This window comes from Mytilus californianus, unplaced genomic scaffold (genome assembly GCF_021869535.1).
Source record: "Mytilus californianus isolate M0D057914Y unplaced genomic scaffold, xbMytCali1.0.p SCAF_2, whole genome shotgun sequence".
NCBI classification, from domain to species: Eukaryota; Metazoa; Mollusca; class Bivalvia; order Mytilida; family Mytilidae; genus Mytilus; species Mytilus californianus.
In genome coordinates this window covers 31,149,433-31,173,243 of record NW_026262668.1, presented here as the reverse complement: position 1 = coordinate 31,173,243, position 23,811 = coordinate 31,149,433, and the positions used below count along the sequence as shown (strand labels likewise).

The 23,811-nt window shown below is 32.1% G+C and overlaps 1 long non-coding RNA gene across 1 annotated transcript; it reads left to right on the top strand.

Moving 5' to 3' along the window:
* Positions 1-4,981: 4,981 nt before the first annotated feature.
* On the top strand, positions 4,982-7,485 carry LOC127729691 (uncharacterized). Its single transcript, XR_007994765.1, has 3 exons — positions 4,982-5,238; positions 6,413-6,498; positions 7,366-7,485. It is a non-coding gene; the product is annotated as an uncharacterized LOC127729691 (long non-coding RNA).
* Positions 7,486-23,811: the final 16,326 nt, after the last annotated feature.

Here is a 23,811-nt window from a genome sequence, read left to right as displayed (position 1 = left end):
GACAAGAATTGAATTGGAAAAAATACAAATTAAATCATTTAAGGACAACCTGCCTAAAAATGAAAGAAAAGCATTACAATCACTACGTTCAAATGATCGTATCATTATCAAAAAGGCAGATAAAAACTCCTCAACAGTTGTTCTTGATAAAGAGCTATATATAAAAATGGCAAAAGACCAATTAAATGACAATGTACACTATGAAAGAATTAACGAATCTCATACAACGGAAATACTAGAAAGTATCAACACTATTATTCATCGTCTACACAATGAATCCTACATTGATGAAGTTACATTTAAGTTTTTAATAAATGACCAGGGAAATAGATTAGGGAGACTATACTTCCTACCAAAACTTCATAAAATTAATCAATCGGATAAACAAAAGATTAAAACTGATATCAATCATTTACAGAATGTAAACGTTCCAGGAAGACCGATCGTATCCTTATGTAATAGCCCATTGGAAAAAATTGCACAATAGATCGATTATTTTATTAAACCAGTTGTCAATAAATTTTGGACATACACACAAGATACAACTTCCTTCATAAACAAATTGGAAAAAATAAGAGCACCTGCGGACATATTAATGAGCTCATTTGACATTTCAAGTATGTACACCAATCTACATCATACTGAAATTATTAATGCAATTGACAGAGCATGGCCACTAATAATGCAGTGTAAATTTGACATCCCAGTGCCACCCAAAAAGGCTTTACTGGAATTACTTAAAATTGCCCTTGCAAATAATGAATTTGAATTCAACGGGCAAATTTTCAAACAGAAAATTGGGGTTCCAATGGTATCCCCAATGTCGCCTAGTTTAACAGATATAAGAATATACGAAATCGTTTCTGAAATATTGAAACGCTTTCCATACTCGTCGGACATTTCTCTTCTTTCTGTCTACAGAGATGACGGATTCTTATTATTTAAAGGAAGCGAACAATCTCTTAAGGAATTTTACCAAATTGCAAATAGTATTCACCCACTATTAAAATTTACTCATGAAATCTCTAATAATCAAATACAGTTTTTGGATGTAACAATATTTAAAGGAACCCGATTTGAAACAGAAAAGATATTAGATGTCAAATTATATCGCAAACCTACAGATAATTACCAATACTTAGAAAAATCGTCTGCTCACCCAGCATCTGTATTCAAAGGATTTATAATTGGTGAAATTACAAGGTTCATTAGATCGTGTTGTAACAGAGATGACCTCGACACACAGATAGAAGTATTCAAACAAAAACTTACACTAAGAGGATACTTGGAAACTGAAATTAATCCGTTGATAGATAAAACACTGAGAAAAAACAGACAGAATACATTATGTTATAAAAAAAGAAATAAACAAAACTGTCCACCACTAGTACTAGCAACTAAATTCAATCCACTCTTTAAACAATTGGGAAGACGAATAAGAAAACATTGGCATTTAATTGAAAATGATATAATTGCTAAGAATTTATTTCCCAGACCACCTATGATTGCTTATGGTAAACATAAGAACGTGAAGGAGTACTTGACCTCGGCAAAATTATAATCACTGTAAACAATTAAATAGTAATTAGATAAGAAAGGACACAAAAATAATAATGATATTGCAGATTCACCAGGTGTCGTGCCCTAAAAATACTACTACATTTGATATGTTACCACAGCAAGAACTAATCGAATTGTAATTACATAGTAATTATAATTATACAAGGCTAGGGTACCTGATGAAGATTTACGGCCTTGGTCAAAAATGACCTAAATGATATCCGAAACACCAGGTGCAGCTTAATCATTTTTAAATCATTGAAAATCGAAGACTTCTACTTAATTACCACACATCATTACAGATGAATAACCATTGCCTATATGCAAATGAGTAAAACCAGATAATCTTCTCACAGACACACACCTTTCTAACAGTAATTATTTTACATAAGAAAGGTCAAATCAGGCTACGATAGAAATAACCACAAAATAAATATATATGCAGCATAACTTCTTTAGAAAAGTCTGTACAGATATCGATATATAATTCACCTATTGACAAAGGTGTTAATATGTGTTGCTGGGATTGGTAATGGACACGGCTATTTATAAAAGGTCAAATCAGGCTACGATAGAAATAACCACAAAATAAATGTATAGTATACGCAGCATAACTTTAGAAAAGTCTATACAGAAATCGATATATTTCACCTATTGACAAATGTTTTGCTGGGATTGGTAATGGACACGGCTATTTATAAATTGTATGTTCGAAGTCTCTGCTTCACACGTTGTCCAACCTCCGTATTGCCTTGATTTTGTGAATCTTGGTAATCTCCTAGTAGACTTATTAATGCATTGTCTCTATTATACTGATAATCAGCATTATTGAACAATGGGATGTGATATGAACTGAAATAATATCCTAAATACTACATTACAGATGAAAATTGAAGTTAAAATAATTCTATTTAAAAAGCAATCTATAAAAAATATGGTTTGGTTTTTTTTTAAATATAACGTCGATTCGCATATTTAATGCAGACCTCGGAGACGGAAAGAATACAAGTAATTATGGAATTAAAATCACATTATTAAATGGTCAATTTATAATTTGAGCCATAAAAGCACACTTGCAAAGTTCTATATACCTACCGCAAAAACGTATCAAATGTAGATTTATTGATGGGTACAACATTGATGGGAATCTGTAAAACCATTTAGGAAATGTCCTTTGTGCTAAAACAATGCAGCGGAAACCTTTGATGCAATACAAATACGCCTAGACAGTGACTATATCTGACAGAATACTCTACTGAATTCACATGGATAGAAGCAAACTGACTCTAAAGAAAAAACCTAGTAACCAGAACAACATGTCAAACACAGAGTCCGACCTGGAATTAGGGAACATGAATGACGAGATACCATCGGGACAAAGAATAACTCTACCCCAGATAATACTAATCAACTTCAATCTTGGGAATCTTGATGAAGAATTTGAGAACGACAATGACAGTCAAGAAATAAATAACTGTATTAGAAACATTAACGGAATGCTATCGAGGAGACACAACACCGCCACCTTGACAAGGGACCTTAGACGTTTTAAAGGAGATGAATTACCAGACTATGCCAGGATACAAAAGGCATCATTTAATCCACAGCTAGGATCTAGTGACACTGAACTTTTCTTTTGAGGCAAAATTCAGGATCTCAATAAAAACATTAGAACAAGTTTCCGGGAAACAATGTTACAAGCAGCCACGGAGCATTCGGAAAAAATGCAAACTAATAGCGAACAGATATGGAGGGAAGCCTGTACAAAAATCAAAAACGGAAAAAATATTACTAAACTGAATAATCAAGTGCAAGAAGTCAAAGAAAAGTGGGCAGAAAAATATAGAGAGGCAGCGCTAAAACCAATTAGTAAAGAGGAAATCAAAAACGAGAGAGGAGGAGATGTACAGAAGTTAAAAAATGAAGTTGGTCAGATAAAAAGGAAATCCCAGAGGGAAGAAGAAACAGAACTTGCAAAACTCAGAAGGGAAATGGATGAGTTAAAAAACAGTATGAGAGACAATAGAAACAGCAGAAACAACAGAGGATCGTTCAGAGGAAGACGTCGCCACTTCGAATATTAACTACACTGCATATTATTACACTTACACAACAATACTCAGTGCTCAAAGTGCTCAAAATTAAAATTCAGGGAACATTACGACATAATTATATATAATATTTATGAAAACTGGATTAATTTATGGACACAGCTGGTACTAAAATATCTGGAATTCATAATTAGTTTAACTCAGCAGGTAATGATACTAGTATTACATTCTATTTTATTTTTATAAAGACTATAAAGTTTCAAGATTATGTCCGTCTCGGACAATTTGTTAATTTTTACCAACTAGTACGCAGATGTGAGATTCTTTAAGAGCTGATATATTTATATTCACATGTAATATTACTGTTACTAATTCATATTATTGCATTAAATTATATAAAATACTACTATGCTTGCATCTTTATTAGATATAATTTAAGATATTTGGAAATTACATTACATGACGAAATATTTCAGTATTTGAGAGGTTAGGTCATACGCTGTGTGACGTAGTTCTGTTCAACATATGATGCTTTTTCATTAACCAATCAACTTTCTCCTTTGCTCTACAACAATTTATGAATATATTTCACGAACCAATCACAAGCCAACACGTATATACACGTTCTTATCCCGCGCAATGTTAGCGTACTCGTAAGTGCTTAGCAAATTTCAAAGAAACAAGATTATTGCATATAGACATCATCTCTGAGAGGATTTTTTTCGAAATAGAAAAAAACTTCTAAAAAACGAGACCGATGTAGCAAATTTCAAAGAAATAAGATTATTGCTTATAGACATCATCTCTGAGAGGATTTTTTTCGAAATAGAAAAAAACTTCTAAAAACGAGATCAATGTATAATTAAAAGATACCAAATAGACACACTTATAGGTATCATCTCTGAGAAGATTTTTTTCGCAATCGGTAAAAAAAACTTCTAAAAAAGGAGATTGATTATTAACTATATTACACCAAAGAAATTCACTACAGCTTATATCTCGCAATTAGAGATTATAAGCAAAGCTATCTCAATTTGAATCTAAATAAAATAAAAATATCAGCTAAATGTTTTCTATAAAATATTCTGACATACACATTACTTAATAGTCTTACTGATATTTTATTCAACATTTTACGGATATAAAAATAACATTTTATTTAAACTTGATTCAAAACCCCACAAACAACGATTTGTGGAATTAGCTCGTTCTTTTCAGGATAAGATATAGTACTACATTTCATCAATATCATGACAAGCAAGATACTATGGTTGAAATCCTTAATTGATATCTTGAAGATCCTTGAAGTCAAATTTTATTCCTTCTTATATTAATATTCAAAAGAGTCAACATTAAATTAAGCAATAATGTATTAATAAACAATCACCTTTCTTTAATGTTTATTCATTTCGTTCGTGTATATTTTAGAAATTAAGAAATGAAAACTGTAACTGTACTAAGTTCAATTTTCGTATCGTTTATATGCCTTACGGAAAACCGACCTTTTCCGGAATCGACTTTTGTTTTATCACCGGAAATGATTTTGAAATTTGAATTTCGAAACGAAGACAGGATATCAACAAAGAGAGCCAAGAAAATTGTTTGTTACGCGATATATACTCACTTGGTAAGAATGATTACTATAATCTGTTAAGATGAAACTTGTGCATTCATTGTGTGTGTTCAATCATAATCGGAACCAAATTACATCTGTTTCTGGAGGTGCGGATCAAGGTTTTGAAAAAAGGGGGCCCTGCCCAAGGCAAGCAAACGTTTGGAGTGATACTTGTAAATAGTCTATGCATTTATCTTATAAGTAGCTCCATAAGGGGGTCGGGGCCCCTAAATCCACCACTGTTCAAGCATCTACGTACACCAATTATGAATTTGTTCATTGATATAAAAAAATTATAAGGATATGTGGCTTATGTGTTTGATTGCCAATACACCTTATCGCTATTTGTCCGCCATTACTGGCCATGGACATTACAAAAGTTCCTGTAAAATGTTGACGTCATATTAGAAAATATTTGACACCACAATTGAAAGTAATACACCTTATTGCTATTTGTCCGCCATTACTGGACATCACACAACTGTCACAAGTTCCCTTAAAATTTTGATGTCATCATAAAAAATATCTGATGCCACAATGGAAAAGTGATTGTTGTTTGACGTCAAAAGTTCAAGCAGGATAGATTCTCGGGTCAAGCGGGAATAGCGATAAGGTGTATTATTGTATGACGTATGCTGACGTAAAAAGTTCAAGCGGGACAGATTTCGAAATAAGGTGTATGAGACAGCTATCCACCAAAATTTAAATGACTTGGATAAAAGAAATTATAGGTCGCTGTACGGCTTTCAAAACTGAGAAAACCAATAACATATAGTCCACTTTGAAGCCTTGACAAACAAATGTTAAATTTGTCTCAACACGATTGAAACAAAACAACTAACTGCCTACAGTAAATACACATTATGAAAAAGAAATTTGACAGACTTAAACCAACAACTATTGCAATAAGCATGACTCATTACCTTGTCTCCGAGGCACACAAACAAGTTACAATAACACTAATATAAGCACCATTTGAATATGGATATTTTTTTTCTAGTAAAATCAGTGTATGAGTATGTATTTACAAAACAGTAAATTAAATTTCCCTTAACAGCTTTATGAACATTACAAAGACTATGTAAGACTTCAGTACAAGCAAGATAATATAAACTGTTGCTTAAAATTATATTTATTGCTTCATACACACAATGTACATACAATGTATCTTTTATTTTTTCAACAGGGGCTAAAAGAAAAGCCACAAAAGACAACTTCAATATGCAGGTTCTTTGGAATGTCTACAACCTTTCAGGAGAATTTTTTTTTGAAGTAAGATTTTTATACAGAATTACTGTTATTCCAAATTTAATTCAAATATTTAGCATAAACAATGCATTACATTCAAGATTGAGGGCATACAATACAGAAAAGATATCTGGAAATTTGAATAAATTATTTTTTTTGTGACAAAATAGAAACAAGTTGTTTATTTGAATCAATCTTTTAGTTCAACAGTGTGCTTACATAAACAACATATTTGCTTTCCTTTGAAGTATTTCAAATACATATAAACAACTCATTTAATGACATCTGTGTGTTTCTCGGAAGTTAAGTTATATTATTATCATCATTGCGAAAACAATGCGTAACACTTCGATAAGTTATTATGTGCCTATAGTATACTACTAGGACTGTATCATATGCCCTTAGATACAAATGACAAGTTATAAACTATGTCACTCTACAGAGTTTAACACTTAAAAAGGACAATAAGATGTTTAATGACATTATGTAGCAGGGCTTTTAAAGGCCCCTACATGATACAATGCATTTAATGAAAACTAAAAAAAACAAGAAAAACAACAGCCTGATTTATACAAAACAATAAAAGAAAAAAAATATGATAGACAACAATCTACGAGTATAATGAAATAAGACTCTTGACTGGACACATATCTAGTCTAAAGTATTTTATGTGTTTTTTTTTTTAATAACTAAATGAAGTTCAGCGTGGCATATTGCTCTCTCTTAACACGGTCAGCCATTTATTGTCCCCTTCCGACAGACTATCATCGTTATTTGTTTCAAAACTTTAAAGGGGAGGGGATGTATATCCTTCAGGCAACGTGAATCGTTCTATAATAAAGGAATGTGCAAGAAGTTTATATATGAATGTAAGATTAATTTGTTTTTCAGAAGCATGGCACAGCAAGAAAAAGATACAAGACACTACAAGACATTCCAAGTGATTTTGAATAAGACAATTGATTGACTTTTTCAATGTATTCTTAAATAAATCAAATAGTTGATGTAAAATGGTGTTTTGTTCTCATCTCTTCAGCCAATTATCAATGATTATTGACTTAAGATGTAACCCTATTAGAAGTGTAGCGTTTTAGTTTAGAAAGAGAAGTTGTATTGAAAAATCTGAATTTAGGACACAAGTTTTAGTCAGTGTAACTTGAACTTAAAAATGTGTATAATGTTTGCATAATGTCCAATGGCATATATGTCATGCATGTTCAGGTTGACATATGCATGATGTGTATAAGATAGGTAATAAAAGTTGAGAGTGAAAAACTAAACATTATACCATTGTGGTTGGAATGTGGGCTTTCTTGCACTGTCTGTCGTCTGTCCACCTATATTTGTCGGATTTTGTCCAACAAATATTTTCATCACTGTTTTTCCCAAAACTGCTGATAAAGATGAGTTCATATTTAATGAGCTGCTTGATAGTGATGAAATGTGATGTGTAAACATTTTTGTATCTGGCACCTGTTTCCTGTTTGCTTATACATTGTATTTCAAAATGTTGAATGTTCTCAAATTTTTCATTACTTTAATTAGTAACGCTGATGAACAGAATGACTTCATATTTGGTAAGCGGCTTGACCATGATGAGTTGTGTCTGCCATTTTTGGATGCGTCAACATTTGTAGATACTTCTTGTTTTTAGAGACTTTGAATTGTGAATTTCATATGCTTAGCAAAACAACTGATTTATTCTTGTTTGTATAAAGAATTAATCACTGTGTATAAATTAATTTAACTAATGATTTGTTATTTAAAAAAGCAGGAAACTCAATCAAAAGTACAGAAATTTTTATATTGATATGATCTAGATATCAACCAAAAACATCTTCTTAAAACATTTTGAAAACATTTTTTAGGCACAGTCTCATTTGCAAGAAAACATCCAAAAAACATTTTTATAACATTATTTGATGTTCATGATGTTTTTCAACGTTCAGAAAATATTTCTAGAAAATATTGTTTAAAAGATTATCAAAATGTTTTATACGCCATTGTTTTTCACATTATCATGATATTTCTTTACAACATTTTAATTATATTATGCAAATATTTTTAGAAAATATATTAGAAAACGTTTTAGCGATATATATTCTACCATACATTTAATATTTTTCTCACGTTTTTTGTGATATTTTCATGACATTAGACACAACATTTTAAAAACATTTTAAAGATGTTTTTATGTTTGCTAGGTATATATATACAGACACTAAAGTTAAACTTTCAGACATATAATGGTTTACTTTTATAAATTGTAACTTGAATGGAGAGTTGTCTCATTGGCACTCATACCACATCTTCCTATATCTATAGACATTGGATTCTCAGAAGTTCTCTGGAGTTGTTAAACACTTTTATTTACGAACAACATCATACTAGATTGTGACTTATTGGACGTAATATTCTGTTTGGATTTCCGTACAGTTACGAGAAGGATTCTGGATATAGAAAAGATAAAGGATCCGACTTATATTTTGTCAGTAAAGTTGACATTTCTATTTGTGTAATACTACTTGTTAACTTGTGTATAATAAATCTTGTTAAATTTTATTATTGATTTGTGTCTTTTGTTGGCTATCATTTAAAGGTGATTTCTGGCCGTAACACTGAGTTGTTAACCAATGTTTGTTTTCTTTTTTTTTCTATGGGGGAGGGGGGGGGGGGGTTGTTTTGCCCAACCGTTAATTTTTTATAAAGTGATGTGTTGGTCTGTTGTTTGTTGGTCGTGGTCCTGTTTTTTTTCCTTTCGACTAATATGTTTAGGACAAGAATAAGACTGCTTATCGCACCGCGGGTAAGTTATGGTTTAACGCCGTCACGTCGTGACCCCTATGGATCCGTAGGGGGTTAGTAAATTGCATAGGGGGTTCATGACGTCACGTCTACCTTCAATGGTGACGTCATCTATTGGGGTTGTTGTATTTCATTGTTTTTGTTTTACAAAACGCAGCAGGAAAAATCCCGCGTGCAATAAATTCGTTATACGGTCCACTACTGACCCTATACGGACCATAGAGGGTGAGTAAAATCCATAGGAGATTCGGCCTTCGGTCTCACCCCTATGAATTTTACTAACCCTCTATGGATCCGTAGGGGTCAGTATCGAACCATATAACTTATAATCATTGGTTCTAAATTACACAATACATGTTGGCTGCGAACAGGTGCAACTTACCACCGCATTTTCATTTTCAACTCAAAAAATAAATCCGCCATAATTTTTAAGATGGGAACAAGTTCTCTATATATAATGTTAAAGCGATTTTTTTTATAAATTTTTTTCGTTTTGTCGCATTTTGTTCATTTGTTCGTGGTGTTCTACGTTTTTAACTGATATCTTCTATAAATTTACTGTTTCGAAAATGCTGAACTTTTCGAAATACTTAGGTTTTTCTGCCTCAGCCTTTAAGTTTTTTGGAACAACTTTTTGGAATTTTCGGTATTTATATGCTCTTCAAGTTCGTATTTGAATTGGCCTTTTAACTCTTATCTGGCGTCACTGATGAGACTTATGTAGACAAAACGCAAGCCTGGCGTACACAATTATACGCCTGGTATCTTTGATGAGTTCTTACTTTGTTAATGAGTGTATGTCAAATGTCTATTCGAATCCTGTATTAATTGTCGAGAACCATAAACTCATTTTTGAGCAAATACTTTCATAAAAAAATTCTTAATAGAAACCAGGATTAAAATTTTGTTCGCCACGCTAAATTTACACAGATATCTAGGTAAAAAATGTAATAATTGATTACACATAAATATTATTCAAGTTATGTCATTTTGTCTGCTTAGTTAATTCGGATCTTTTTTTTGAATCCTTTTAGTCTTGCACAGTAAGCCAATACATCAACAGATTTTCCAAGAGGCTGAATTACAAATCCGGATGTGAAGAATATGATGTTAGATAATACATTAATATTGGTAGAACAAGAGTAGATTATAACAGTTGACGATTTCATAAATGATATTGCATGATTGTATCGGACGTTATCGATTGGTCGAGAATATTTTACGAAAACACCTTGACCGAGAACCGTACTTTTCGATTATGAAATAAAACATAAACAGCATTTTTCGGAGCAGGTTCATTTATTAGACCGTTATACCTGTATAAAGTTACATTGAAGAAGCTTTACAGTTATCTGATGAAAATATAGCTTACAAAAAATTTTACAACCACACAAACTGTTCTTTAGGGGAGACAACTCAAATTTACTCAAGCATATTTATAAGTCCTGAGCTTGACATAATGTACCAGTTGCAACTCTTGATGTTCATTACATTAAAGACAGAAAAAATTCGGTTTTAACGAATAAAACTGTTGCAAGAGAAGGCATCCAAGTAAACAAATTAGGAAAAATATTTTAACGTTTAAGCTTTGTTAAGGCAAGTTATCCTGTGTGGAAAAAAAACGATAGTTTTCTAATGTTTGTGGTAAATGCGTGCCAATTTGAAAGATGAATTTAATAGGCAAAGCTTAACTCGGTGATATATATATTGATATATATTGATACATTTTCATTAACTTTACTTTTACAATTTCATAATCAGTCCTTTTCACAACTGTATGTCCGTCCTCGATGTTATTGATAAACCACCTAGGGCCGAAAAAGCATGGCTATCCGGAATCTTTTAGTCACTGGTAACAAAAAAATCTAAAATAAAATTATTCCCCTTTTGCCGACAACCGATAACTATACAGTCTTCGAGATGAAGATGTTTTCCTTGTTAGTGAGACAAGCACTTAAACGTTTTATCAACTTATTAAACCATACGTTTAAAACCGTTTTTAAACGCCACAAATATTCATGTCATAACGTTACTGCATCTGTTAGACTACATATGATTTAATATGTTCTCATTCTACATAAATTTAAGAAACATTCCTGTCAGATAATCGACTCTATCAAAGTTAATACTAGTATATGAACTATACCATTGCAAATAGTCAATATTGATTGTTATTTTTGAATGAAGAGATATCGTAATGAATAAAGGGACCAAACAATACAATTTTGGTCTAAAAGTAGGTTGAATGACAATTGTTGTATAAACAAATAAATACTAAATCACCCTTCCATTAGCAATAGCTGATACTGCATTGCATCTTTTTCAGGATTGTTCTCTAGTAAATGAGAGCAATGAATGCTTCACTTCAGATTTTTGTAATGATTATAGGTTGCACTTTGTAAATACAGCTGTTTCTCAAACCACGCCTCTTTTGGGGAGATATATAATATTCATAGATATGTTAATTTGTTAATGTACTGGTTCCCATTTATGATCTCTGTGTTTCATCTCATAGAGACATCACTTGGGAATGTAACCAGTATAAAAAAACATGGTAGCGCCTAAATTTTAATTCTTAGGAGGTCAAAATATGAAGGTAAGGGTAGTATAGAATTTTAGTATAAGTTTAAACTCCTAGAAGTTCAGGGCATATAAATGTTGAAAATATGCCGCACAGCCCTATATTTTGACCTTTGAATTAAATGGTAGTGCATATAAACTTTATGTTCTGGGATATTATTTTTCACGAAACTTCATAGTAAAAGTGTCATAGTTTTAGCCACAAAGAGAGTTCCTATGGGAAATAGCATTGTCTATATTTACAGAATTGCAACCTATATATGTATGTTATCATTGCTAAGGCCCCGCCACACAGTGTCAGGGCTATATAGTTTTCCCCGTATCCGTCATTCCGTCATTCCACAACAAACAGATATACGGACTTGTTTTCTAATTGCCTTCACATGTTGAGCTGACTTTTAGTATGTGAGTCTTCTATGATGAGTTACAGATCGAGTTCACGTTTGGTTCCTCTCTGCTGATCTTTGCTGAAATTACGGGCTTTGGACTTTTAAAATTTTGTGGAACAGTTATACAGACTTTAATTCTCAAATTTACACTCCTAAAAATGGCTTCACGACTTTTTTGCCAGCTGGACCATTCCTGTTGTTCCAACACATCTTGTTTTATATTTTTGCATATCATATTGATTTAAATAATTAGCGCGAAATGTTTCAAAGAAGATTTTTCATTCAGTACGCCAAGTATTGAAAGCTCATCTGAACATAAAACAACCTAATAGGGTTAAACTATTGAAGTTTGAATGATTCCCTTAGATATTTATTATATATAATCAAAACAAAAAGAAAAACATAGAGAAATTTATAAGCAGGATCGATTTTGAATGATTCCCTTAGATATTTATTATATATAATCAAAACAAAAAGAAAAACATAGAGATATTTATAAGCAGGATCGATTCTATACTAATTAAGAGAGTGTTATGCCCTTTGTGCAATGTATTCTGCCTACAATATTTTACTACCTACACACGGTTAACAGTCACAATGGTTATTGTATATCAAATTAATGTGCGATAATTGAAATTTATTATATTTCACGTCAAAATGCAAGATTTTGGTTGAATAATACGAGGGTGATAATTAACTCTATCCCATGGCTCAGCGGGAGACAATTTTTTGAATGTCATCCTCTAGTGCAGACCAATCAAAAATCGATAATTTGAAGGACAATGAATTGAATTAACATCAATAAATTAAAGACAATGCTCAAGGTCTACGTTTTGGCCTCAGAAGAACTTTTTCATAGACTGTCAAATTAAAAAAAAAATGTCTTGCTTCACTTCTGTTGTTTTTCTAATAACTGTTACGTTGTTGTGTACTTGACGTCATAGTTACATACTTTCAATATAAAATGTAACAGTAAAAGACAATAATGATTGAACATTCAGTATAATAAATCAAATAGCACATAGCTGAGAGGGTGATTGAGCAGATTGGTTCCCCTCGAAAAAGCATTGTCAACCTCGGCTTCGCCTCAGTTGACAATGTTTTCTCTGGGTAACAATCTGCTCTATCAGCCTCTCAGCTTTGTGTAGTTTATATAATGTTCATATTTTTCAAGCTTCAACTTGTTTGACTCAATGTGGATCTTCACATGTGGCCAAAACGACTGGTGTAGCAGAAGATGAATATAATAACCCTTCAAGGACAATAAACTCATTAAACATAACAGGCTAAAACATTTGTACATCAGACGCGCGTTTTGTCTAGAAAGGACTCATTTGTAAGGCTCGAATAAAAAAAAATTAAAAGGACAAAAAGGATAAAGTTGAAGTGCATTGAGGACCCAAATTTCACCTTGAACTGATTATCTATTGTTGCTATAAAGGAACTTACTCCATCTAACAATTTAAAAAAAAAAAGGTCATTCCGTTGTAATTTGATCTCAATTCCGTGTTTTATCTTCTCAGTCGTACAGGTTTATGCCATACGTCTTCGACCAAACCTGGGGTATTAAAAAAATGTATTTACAATTACATGTAATTAATTACAAATTGAAAAGTAATTTAAAGTAATGTGTAGTTTATTTTACAATTATAAGAAACTGGCAGTACAGACGTGTTCTGAGTGCATGTGGACAACATTCCATAGAAACGCAAATATGACCTGTAAGTTATTCATTTTGTATATTGCATTAATTGTTTGAATTGCCAAAAATATTATCTAGGTCAGACCAATTATGTTTGTGAAGGGTTTCGTGTCCACAAAGAACAAACCGAACATGCATAATATCGGAAAATTCCACTAGGATTGCTGTGAAAATGGAAAATTTTAGATCATTTCGTTCTTGGATTTTCTCATAAATAAATTAAAACATAACTTATTTTGTATTGCTATACAGCTATTAACGCTTATAGTTCTACATTCTGTAGATATTTATATTTAGGCATTGCATAAAATTGCATTTTCCTAGACAGTTTATGACGTCATTACATTAAATTCATTGGATTCGAACTGATTGATATTTTGTCTTGGATGCATGACTTTTAAATGGGGTTTCCGAAGTAATTAAAATCCATTTATTAAATAGGTGAAGTAAGGCGGGCGGGTGAGCCGGGAACTTCCAACAGTTTCCGTTTTCCCTCAATAACGTACAAACGAGCTCTTCTTACAATGGTTTTCAAATTGTGATATGTTGTTAATGATAACAAAATGGATGTCAAGTTTAGTATTGACGATTTTCCTGTCTACCGTTCAGGAGTTGTGGTCCTCTATCCATTGGACAATGACACTTCAAGTAGTTCCTCATGACCAATGCTTCCAAAATTTTAATATATTGTTACTGATCATGATGACAAAATGGAGGTCAAGTTTGATATTGATGATTTTCAGGTTCGCTGTCCAGAAGTTATGGTTTTTGATACATAGAAAAATGGCACTGTATGTCATTTTGGTGTAATAACTTATGAACCGTTCAATCAATACTCATACAATTTTTAAATTTCAACATGCTGTTAATGATGACAAAATGGTAGTCAAGTGTGACGATTTCATTTTTGCTGTTCAGGAGTTATGGTCCTGGATAGATTTGATATGTATAAAATTCGGATGGTCACAAAAACCTGCAAGCGCCTTCCAAAAAGAGAAAACCCAGTTTGATTTCAATTTGACAGCTCATCACCTGTCTTATTTGTTGTTATTGCTCTGGAACTAGCTTTCAGTAACTGCTAACGTCATTTATAGTTGGTTTTATGCTTTGTATCGATCTGATGAGTTGAGCCCTTTTCAATTGATTTCTATAGTTTGTTCTAATGGTGTGTTATTGCATCACTTTCCCAGATGAGGGGAGGCGCCTCTTTACGTATTTAGCATATATAATAGAAAGGAAGTATATGACACAACATCAGTACATGCATAGCAAAAGCACAAAAAGTCAAGTAATGTTATGCAGTGGTTTTCGTTTGTTGCTATATATTATATTTGTTTTTCGTTAGTTGTTTTGTACATAAATCAGGAAATTGGTTTTCTTAATTAGATTGTTCACATTTTGTTTATGTCGAGGCCTATTATAGATTGCTATGTGGTATTAGTTTGGGTCATTGTTGAAGGCCGTAAGGTGACCTATAGTTGCTATCATCTACGTCATTGGTATCTGCTTAGGAGTTGTATCATTTGCAATCATACCAAATCTCCTTATTTTATATTTCAATGTTACAAAGAAAGAGATTTAAACCGGGAAGACATGGAGCACTTCTTTATTGAAGCATTTTACCTTGATGCTAAGTATCACTACAATTATACTCTTAACAATGACATAACATCATAAAACCAAAGTTAAAACAAAACGTAAAGCAACGTTACCAATAACAACGTCTCAGTCCTGACAAGTCCTTGTCATTTATTTTTCAAATCGGAGCAGGTATATGACTTGTTGACCGGCTAAGGCCCAGGCTGGTATTGTTTTCATCTTTGTTTTTGGTAGATGGATAGTTGTCTAATCGGCATGTAAACCACCTCTCCTTATTTTGTATGTGTATATTTTATTTCATTTGTATCAGCATATTATATCAAATGGCGGTACCTTTTCGGTTACTGTCTCAATTTGAATTGTAACACTTAATAGTCACTGCTTGGTCTCGGTGATAATTAAAATGAAACACACGTGAACTATTAAAAAAATGCGGATGTCACTGTTCTTTTTTTTTAAACCATTAGGATTATGTTTCAGCAATGCTCTTCATGTTCGTATTCTATTTTGCCTCGAAAATAACGTTAATAAAAAAGTAATTATATATTATCAATCAATGAAATGTTAACTAAAAAAAAATGACTTAATCCCTATCTCAAAAACAAATGCTATTATATAATGATATTAAAATACTAAAATCATAAAATAGTTAGGTTTCTATTTTACATTATGATGCATGTTTTCTTTTTTCGTCCGTATAACGCAAGAAGTTTCAAACATTGTTCATTGCCATCTCTTTTCAACAATGTCAGCAGTTTGCAACCATTTTCGTCACGGTGGTTTATGTCAGCTCCTTTGTTAATAAGTAACTCGATAGTGCTGTCTCTATCAATTTCGAATTTTTTCTCACATACTTTTTTTAGAGCAAGGTTAACGTCCGCGCCATGTGAAATAAGAAGATCGATTATACTATCAAAATCTGACGACACACTCTCGCCATTCGTAATGTATTCTTGTCTGATAAAACATGCCCATATCAGCGGACTCCATTCAATAGGATCAACTTTGTTTACATCAGCACCACATTCTATCAATAACTTAGCTGTGCTCACTTTATTTAGTCTGAAAGCCGATATAAATGCCATACCAGTGTCCGCTCCATTTTTTATCAGTAATTCTACAAGAGCGTTATACTCGATTCTACATGCTATCGTTAAAGGCGAATCATCCTTTTCATTGTTTTGATTCAAGTTAATTTTCTTTTCAATTAGAAGCTGCATGATTTCATAATGTCCAATTTCTGATGCCTCAAATAGTGTTTTGACCAAATCTTCATTTTTGCATTTTGCACATAGTATTTTACAAAAGGAAAACCCTTTTTTATCATAAGCACAAACAAGTGATTGAAAAATGTTGGCGTAACCATCCCTCACTAAAATCTGAAATATTTCGTCGGTTGAATACCAACAAGCTGTCATTAAAGGAGTGAAACCTTCTTTATTGCATTTATTGATGTCAATTTCAAAAGTCAGAACTTGTTTCACAGCATGGACATCATTAGAGCAACATGCGGTATGGAGAACTTTATTTATATTTACACCGTGTGAAAGTAGTTGGTTTTGTGCTCTTCTGTCTTTTCTGTCACACAATTCAAGAAAAATGTAATTTAAATCTCCACCACTTTCAATTAAACATTTTGCTAAGGAACTTTCTCCTAATCTAACTGCAGTCAGAAGAGCGTTATTAACAGAAGACCCTCGTTCAACCAATATGTCAATGATGGCTTTGTTTCCGAACTTACAAGCTGTCATTAAAGGTGTCATCATGTTGTCATTTTGATAATGAATATTAGCACCATTACAAAGTAATAAATCAACCAAACTTGTATCTCCATATTCACATGAGATAGCTAGTAATCTGTCTAAATGCGTACCTCTTTTCACTAACGTATCAATGATCCACGAATCCTGGTTTCTTATTGCACATATAAAAGTTGTTTCAATATTGGCACCACTATCAATTAAGTAATCCACATTATACATATTTTGTCCTTGAAATGCCCATCTTAAAACATTCCAGCCATTCGAATCAATGTCATTGACATTCGCCTGTCTTTCTACAAGCATACGTACAATAGCTTCATTTGAATAACAACTTGCATACATTAATGGAGTTATTTTATTTTCTGACGAAATATTAACATCTGCTCCAAATTCGATCAGAGCTCTGGTAACATTTATTTTACTATTTTGACATGATAATATTAGAGCTGTTGAACATGTTGAGGGTTCAATGGACTCTGCTAACCAGTGTATTTTTTTTACAATGCTGTAGTCAATATCTGTTCCGTTTTCTATTAACGAATCATCAGAACCAGTTTTGTGATATTTACAATATTTATCGACCATATCATTCAAACATATTTTAGGCATTTTGTCAAGTAAGAGGTTGATTTTGGCTGTTTGTTGTAATTTAAATGCACGTACTAGCGCTGGGTATACATGTGCCCCGGCTTTTATCAAAAGTTCTACAAGTTCTGTATTTTGTGAATACACAGCTCCCAGAGCTGTTGAGCCGTCACAGAAAGACAAGTTAACGTTGGCCCCTCTGTTGATTAAGAACTCTGTTATTTCAATATTTCCTTCTCGACAAGATATATAAAGAGGGCTGTTACCTTGATCATCACACCCGTTTATCAAATTCAAACTTTTCTTGTTAACAAGGTTTAATTGACACCAAAATCTAGCATTCTCATAATTTTCTTGAAAGCATCTTATTTTATCATCAATTAAAAACTCGAGCGTGTTCATGTCGTTGCTTTTGATTGCTTGTATGAGCTCTTTCAGTTCATTTATCTCTCTATTAAAGAGCAATTTAACCATATCCATTTTTTCTTCGTCTAATGCCATTTGTAGAATCGACGTCCCCGTGTTTCCATCAGAAGAAACATTATTCATATCAGCCCCCTTTTCAATGAGCAAAGACGCTATCTCTAAATAATTGTTTTTGCAAGCCCACATTAATGGTGACCAACCGTCCTTATCTGCTTGATCTATATTGGCCCCTCTTTTTAGTAGAAATTTGATAATTGACAGTGCAACATCGTTATTGCAGGGGTCACGTTTATCAACATTGTCGTAAGACTTCAGGTAAACTCCTGTGTCAACGAAAAACGCAATTTTTCTGTTTATAACACCCATGCATGCAACCAAAAGAGCACTTTCACCGTCCTTGTTGCTTTGATTAAGATAAGCTCCATGTTGAACTAATAACTTTGTGAGTTTGTAATTATTACTAAAACAGGATGCCATTAGAGGAGTCCAGCCTTCATTATCAGCTTTATTGCAATCAGCCTTGCCCTTTAATAGTATACTTGCTAAAAGTAATTGTCCTTGAGAGCATACTGCAATCAATGGAGTAACTCCATATTTATCACAACAGTCTATATCGACTTTGTTTTCAATTAAAATATTGACTACATTAACGTGTCCTTCCGTGCATGCCATCATTAATGCTGTTTGACCAAAGTTATCTCTCATGTTTATATCAACTCCTTTTGTAATTAGAAGTTTTATAATATCAACTTTGTCACTTTTACACGCTATCATGAAAGATGTCCAGCCTTCGTTGCTGACCTGGAAAATATCAGCATTATTTAAGATAAGAATGTCTACAATGTCAGTTAGCCCGTAAAAGCATACCCACATCAAAGTTGTCCATCTATTATTGTCGCATTTATTTAGATCAGCCCCTTTATAAATTAAAAAACCGAACAAGTTATGCACAGCGCGTTTACGGGACCACATCACAGGTGTTTTCCCTTCGTAATCAGATTTGTCGATATCAGCGCCATGGGTAAGAAGCAATTCGGCAATTGTTTTGTTACCATTTGAGCATGCCCACATCAAAGGAGTTGGGCCTTTGTTTGTTCTTTTGTTTAAGTCAGCTCCTTTGTCGATGAGCAGTTTCACTGCTGTTTTGTGTTTATTTATGCATGCAATAGTCATAGGGGTATGGCCACTTTGATCCCGGTAATTAACATCTGCTCCATTAGATATCATCAACTCAATCAAATGACAATGACCAGCGGAAGCCGCAGCATTCAGAGGATAAAACTTTTGGTCAAAATAATTATCCGTCTGGTCTAATATGAATACAGCCAAATCCAGGTAACCTTTATTGCATACTATATATAATGATGTAACTGGTTCCGTTCTGTTGTCCCGTATTTCTTGTTTGTTCATCAATAACGCTTTTAGATTTGGCTGATGATTGGACTGAAGAAAATTTATAAATTTTGATCTAAAGCTACTAAATTGCATTTGATTATTACAGAAAACATCATAAATTGTTCCCTGTGATATGTCATTAATAATCCTGGAGAAAAATAGGTTTTCATTATCTGGTTCTACTGAAATCGAAAACAAATCATGATTTTCATTCAGGGAAAATATATGTGTATGGTCCCTAATAACTTTACTGTCGGAATGTAAAATTACATCCTTTTGCATATGTTTTCCAAAGTAGAAGCACAGAAATTCAAACATTTTGTCATGCACACATTGGTAATAAATACCCGTCTTTTTCATGTATGTATTTAATAGACAATCATATTGCTTAAATAAACGTTCAGTGGATGTTCCTCGATTGAGCTCACATAGATCGAACAGTGTTTGGAGTTTATTTCTTGAAATTCCATAATGAGCTCCGTAAATTTCTGTTTTGTGAGCGTTAACATCATCAGCAAAAGTATAACCATCCAAAAATACATCTGCTTTTCTTATGAAACCATTCAAAAGAACACATATAAACAATGCACAATATTTCAGATTGTCCTCTTCTCTCATAGCAGATATTTCTTTTTCAAAAATGTCGAAAGGATAAGTAAAGAAATGTAATGCATCAGTTATCGGACGTGTTGTATACTGCTCACACATAAGAGGAAAATAATCCAGCTGTCCTATATATTCTTTAATTTCTTCATAAGTATCTTGTGGTAAGTATTTTAATGCAATATTTTCTTTTTCCTCAACAGAAATAGACAAATCATAGACATAGTCATTTAAGACTTTTAATGTTTTGAAGCTAGGGTCTTGAATGACATTATAACAGTTTGACGTCAAAATTTTTATATCACCTGAATTTACAATAGATAATTCGTCTGATATATGTTTTTGCCATTCATTGACCTCCTTAATATCAATATTATATTTTCCACAGATATCGTCCACTACAAAAAGTGTTTTTCTCTCCTTTCTAAAATGAAGTGGAATCTCGGTAGGACTACGACAAGGAATGATTATGTAATCTTTTGTATCTCGGAGTTTTAATGCTACATGATGTATTGTAACAGATTTTCCAATTCCTCTTAATCCTGTGACGGTTATACAATTTTTCACTTGCAAATGATTACATATATATTCAACTGCAGACGTTGGAACAAAGCACTTATCTTTAATTTCCCAGGCGTTAATTTCTACTTGATGGGAATCTGTAAATAAAAACAAAATAATTGCTTTAATGATGATTATAATAATGTACTCACATTGCTGAGACGAATATACATATAAATTTGACGTAATATTTTGCTCAAACCAACTTTTTATTTTAGCAAACTTTCAGACGACTTCTTGTTAGATTCATTGCACATAAATGTGTAATTTTAATCAATTTGAAGTTTTTGCCATTTTACATTAAAACCATTTTTAAGAAATTAAACACCAATCTTATTAACAAATAAACGAAATGTGACCAGCAGTACATCTGCAACAACGACGATATAACGAACACCATAAATTGACTCATTAGATGACGAATTGAAACGAAGTGTATTCTATTTGCTTATCATATTGAATGAAAAACTATATAAAAAGTCAGAAACTATAACCTCAAAAATCATTGGGAACACAAGATCAACAAATAAAGGTTCTTTGACCTTGTTAAATACTCAAATGATTAAAAAAAAATAACATTTCATTTCCAAAATTATCTACAAATTGATATTTTAAATTCATGATTCATTTAGAGAAATTGTAAATGTATGAATTTTAATAAATAAATGGAGAAAGTATCGAAAGGGATATTCAAGCTCATAAGTTGAAAACAAACCGACAATGCTATTGCAAAAAACGAAAACCGACCAAACGACAAACAACAGAACACTTTATATAGCTTAATACAACAACGAAAACTAAAGACAGAGAAACACGAACCCTACCGAAATCCGCTGGTGATCTCTGGTAATCCGGAAAGGAATGCTAATTTTGCTTTATATGTGGCATCCATCGTGTTGCTTATTTGAGTACAAACCTGATATTAAGTCAAATCGATAGGTCACATTCGAAAAAAAGAGGACAGAATTGCGGTTACGATTAATTGATTGATCCAATGTACCATAGAAAATCAATATGTATTGCATCAGATATTGCTATTGTAATATGTTCATTGTTGCTTTGACTAACCTGGTTAATTAAACAATGCGTTTGAGCAAGTTACACTTACATTTCCAAAATTATCTACAGATTGATATAAATTTATTTATTCATCGAGTGAAATTGTAACTTTAGGCATTTTATAAGGAAAATTCTAGAAAGTACTTAAACTAGAGCACACACATTTTATTAGGTACATGTATTATTAACTCTTCTTAAAAAAAACAAATGGATGTATAATTTTTGTATGTTTAATGGACCAAAGACTGGTTAGTTTCAAAACTATGTACTTTTGCGATTTTCTTAAATTATTTTTTACTGGATTACCTCCCTTTAAATAACTCACATTTTTTTGGTTTCCTCATTCATGAATTTAAAGGTTCATAAATTGGTAGTGTTCATGTAAAATATTACCTTTTGTTGGTTTGGGTTTCTCATCCAATTTTGTCAATGAAACGGAACTATAATAATAAACAATGAGACAAGTGTTATAATGCTACAGATAGGGTCAAATGACCCGGAAGAAGGTGACGTTGAAGAGGTAATTGGTCAATATGAAGACTTAGTGGAACAAATAACTAGAAATTATCCAGAGTCCAAAATTGTTCTTGGACAAATTTTACACCGTTTTTATAGGGAACATTACAAAACAGAAGAATATGAAATTAAACGATGTCAATTTAATATCCTGTTAAAAAAATGTCATGATAGGGATTTGAAACTGATATATTTTGAAGACATGCATCAAAGGGACTACTATGATGGAATTCACCTAAATGAAAATGGTATAAAAAACTATGTTAGAAACTTGAAGTCTGTGGTAAACCAAACCAAGAACTCAAAAAGCTATGGAAAGCCATTCTTCTATGCAAACAATTATACAAATCAGAACTTTGCAGACAAAGGCTACACTACATATGATAATAGGCTAAAACAAGTGCCGCTATCTAGTAGGAGCTAAAATCACCAGAATTGGAGGAACACGTATGACACTAGAAATCAGTATTCGGGAAGTAGTAACGATGATAACATTTATAACTTACTTCAAATATTATTACATGACAGAAAATGGCATGGGTCAAGATAGAAAATTATAGTTTTGCTTGTGTTTAAGATGTGTTACAAGACAGTTTTGTTAGTAGTTAATTTTCTTTAAACATTTAAACATGTCATTTTATAAATTTGATAACTTTTTCAGGGATTGATGCTTAAATAATTGTTTTAAGAAACCCAATATAGAAATAACAAGTAAATGTAGTTTATATGTGTAAAGGTATAGACATTTGTATTAACATTATTTTGCTTTGTTTTAATAAATACACTGTACTCCCCATTTTCAACAATTTAGAACATACTATGTTTATATCCAGAGACGGCTCTGAAAGAGCAGAACAAAAATATTTCAGGGAAGAAAATTACATAATAATAGATGTTCGAATTGAGAAATAAATAAAAAAAACATATATATTTTTATAGCATTTTAGCTTGAGAGGAAATAATCACCATGGTATGATCATGATGATTTGAAATGTAGGAAAACCTCTTTCAAAGTGTTTGTATTTTATAATTTTGTAATCACATTTCTTTTATGGTTAATTGTTTAATTAAAAAAAATATTCATAAATTACTCAAAACATACCAAGTTACTTAACAAATAGAAAAACAGAGTTATCTCTCTTTATATGTATAAAAATGAATGTATACAAAAAATTAATAGGTTAATAGATTTCAGTCATATTTGATTTCTTGTCCATTACAAGTTTAATACTAAATCGTTTAAATATGAATACAAACTTGAGTCAGCTATCTATATCTGCCTGGAATGTTCGTGGTTTGGGTGATAAAATGAATGATCAATTATTTTTGGAAAAATTAAACAGTGATATTAATA